Below are 771 nucleotides of genomic sequence, written 5' to 3'. Positions count from 1 at the left end.
ATCAAGTTCTGATCATTAAAAGTCCTATTATAATTGCTATGTTTCATCATCACTTTGAAGTTCAGTTAATCAAAACTACGATTCAAGAATATTCCAGTACTGTTTCTCGATCCATTATTACCAAAAAGTTTAGCTAATTATCTTCCTGGAAACTTCTTCTGTTCGCCCCATAGAGAAAATTGTCCTGCCTTTAGTTCCAAATTTTCATCCAGCAGAGTGTGTCGAGGTAATTAGGAACTTCATCTCATATTATTGGACTAATCTTATATCAACTGGCAAATGTTGTACCTTACACGATATGACCTGTCTTGCCTTCTTGTCTGAATATTATTTTCATGATTTCATTCTTCAAAACTTATGTTTTTTTTTCTTTCGCACTTGTTCTTTTATGTCAAAGTTAAGAGCATCATTATCCCTATAACCCCATTTGGGTTTCTTAGTGACTTGTTTAATAATAAAAATTAGTTAAAAAATTTAATTAAGAAACTTATAGATTTTGTGCTCCATTGGGAGTTTCTTAATGAAGGGTTCTTAAAAAAAAAAAATTTAAACATTGTTGTATTAAAATTAAATTTTTTTTTAAATAAAACATAGTAAAAATAGATTTGAGAAGAAGATGTCATATATGTGATTAAAAAGTAGAAATTGTTTTTGATTACTTTATGTATAAATTTTGATCACAAGATACACTGCAACCAGAATAGACATTCACTAATGATCATCTAGTTCATAAGATCAAGCACAAGAAATAGAAGTCATACTACATACCGG

Source organism: Brassica oleracea, chromosome C8, assembly GCF_000695525.1.
Source record: "Brassica oleracea var. oleracea cultivar TO1000 chromosome C8, BOL, whole genome shotgun sequence".
Lineage (NCBI taxonomy): Eukaryota > Viridiplantae > Streptophyta > Magnoliopsida > Brassicales > Brassicaceae > Brassica > Brassica oleracea.
Note: the sequence above shows the minus strand (reverse complement) of the source record.